This window comes from Populus nigra, chromosome 2, assembly GCF_951802175.1.
Source record: "Populus nigra chromosome 2, ddPopNigr1.1, whole genome shotgun sequence".
In the NCBI taxonomy this organism is placed as follows: Eukaryota; Viridiplantae; Streptophyta; class Magnoliopsida; order Malpighiales; family Salicaceae; genus Populus; species Populus nigra.
The window spans coordinates 6,974,400-6,976,899 of record NC_084853.1 but is presented as its reverse complement, the minus strand read 5'-3'; positions in this window follow the sequence as shown (position 1 = coordinate 6,976,899).

Below are 2,500 nucleotides of genomic sequence, written 5' to 3'. Positions count from 1 at the left end.
TTAATGGCCGGGTGAGATGACCCGGCGGCCCGCGACGCGTCATTCAAATCACTGCCCTATCGGCTACAACTGCTGATGGGTGGGATTAGAGGCCTGCCATGGTGGTGAGGGGCGGCGAGGACCGTGAAAGCTAGAGTTTTTCAGAGGCTGCCGGGAAAAAGGCCCCTCGGGTGGCGGGGTGCGAGGACCAGGCGCGTCATTCAATTCTCTTCCCTATCAACTTGGCTCCCGTTGGCGGGATTGGAGGCCTACTGTTTGTTACAGGGCTAAAATCGTCAGGGGAAGAGCTGACGAAACAATGCTGGTTTGGATGCAGGGGGTAGTGTTGGAATCGGCAGCGCGGACAAAATCGGCAAAGTCGACAAAAAAGACTGTTGGTCTGGACATCGGGGCAGCGGCAGCCATGCCGACAGGGGGGGAAATCGGCAGCGCAGATTTGTGCAGCTGCAGGTTCGTCGGGGAAATCGGCAGCGCAGATTTTTCGATGAACATGGGCTGGAAGATGGACTGTCCAGGCCAGGCAGGGAAATTCGTCAAGGGGACACGCTGACGAAAGTAGGCTCGTCGGTGAAAATCGGCAGCGCAGATTTTTCGACGAACAGGGGCTGGATGCTGGACCGGCCGGGCCAGGCAGGAAAATTCGTCAGGGGGGCACGCTGACGAAAAGAGGGGCTGCCGCGTGGAAAATCGGCAGCGCAGATTTTTTGACGAACATTCGTCAGGGGGGCACGCTGACGAAAAGAGGGGCTGCCGCGTGGAAAATCGGCAGCGCAGATTTTTCGACGAACAGGGGCTGGATGCTGGACCGGCCGGGCCAGGCAGGAAAATTCGTCAGGGGGGCACGCTGACGAAAAGAGGGGCTGCCGCGTGGAAAATCGGCAGCGCAGATTTTTCGACGAACATTCGTCAGGGGGGCACGCTGAGGAAAACAGGGGCTGCCGCGTGGAAAATCGGCAGCGCAGATTTTTCGACGAACATTCGTCAGGGGGGCACGCTGAGGAAAACAGGGGCTGCCGCGTGGAAAATCGGCAGCGCAGATTTTTCGACGAACAGGGGCTGGATGCTGGACCGGCCGGGCCAGGCAGGAAAATTCGTCAGGGGGGCACGCTGACGAAAAGAGGGGCTGCCGCGTGGAAAATCGGCAGCGCAGATTTTTCGACGAACAGGGGCTGGATGCTGGACCGGCCGGGCCAGGCAGGAAAATTCGTCAGGGGGGCACGCTGACGAAAAGAGGGGCTGCCGCGTGGAAAATCGGCAGCGCAGATTTTTCGACGAACATTCGTCAGGGGGGCACGCTGAGGAAAACAGGGGCTGCCGCGTGGAAAATCGGCAGCGCAGATTTTTCGACGAACATTCGTCAGGGGGGCACGCTGAGGAAAACAGGGGCTGCCGCGTGGAAAATCGGCAGCGCAGATTTTTCGACGAACAGGGGCTGGATGCTGGACCGGCCGGGCCAGGCAGGAAAATTCGTCAGGGGGGCACGCTGACGAAAAGAGGGGCTGCCGCGTGGAAAATCGGCAGCGCAGATTTTTCGACGAACAGGGGCTGGATGCTGGACCGGCCGGGCCAGGCAGGAAAATTCGTCAGGGGGGCACGCTGACGAAAAGAGGGGCTGCCGCGTGGAAAATCGGCAGCGCAGATTTTTCGACGAACAGGGGCTGGACTGGCCGGGCCAGGCAGGAAAATTCGTCAGGGGGGCACGCTGACGAAAACAGGGGCTGCCGCGTGGAAAATCGGCAGCGCAGATTTTTCGACGAACAGGGGCTGGACTGGCCGGGCCAGGCAGGAAAATTCGTCAGGGGGGCACGCTGACGAAAGTAGGCTCGTCGTGGAAAATCAGCAGCGCAGATTTTTCGACGAACAGGGGCTGGACGCTGGACTGGGCCAGGCAGGAAAATTCGTCAGGGGGGCACGCTGACGAAAACAGGGGCTGCCGCGTGGAATGGCAGCCTACACGCAGATGCGAATTCGGCAGCGCACGATGGCTTGAGCAGGTCATGGGTTCGACTTGGCGCGATCTGAAACCTGGACGAGGGACTGTCGACGCTGGACGAGCCAGCGCGGTGGCCTGTCGTGCCCCGTTCAGGGGGGGCCTGCCGCGGAGACAGCCCTCGCGGGCTCGACAGCGCAGGCCAGCGTCCCCGACGTCGCTGGCCGCGGCAGGCGAGCTGCCGGGGTTCCCGCATTCCTACAAGAAAACGTCGTGCTTTCCACATGAAACCAATCCAGTAAAATCAGCCATATTTTTATGAGGCTGCCCACTGAATTTGGGGTCATTCCGGGCCGGTTCCTAGTTTTGCGGATTTACTCGATTTCTAATGGTAGGAAAATTAAAACAAATACTTCCCGACCTCGAAAAATTCTGGGAAAATTAATGAAGGTGGATTGGATTTTTGCCAACCTCTCTGCAAAATTTCAGCTCAAAATACCAAGAAATGAATTTTTTAGAGGGGGGGTGACAGCTGGGACCTAGTAGTGTCTCCCCCTGCCAGAGCTGCAA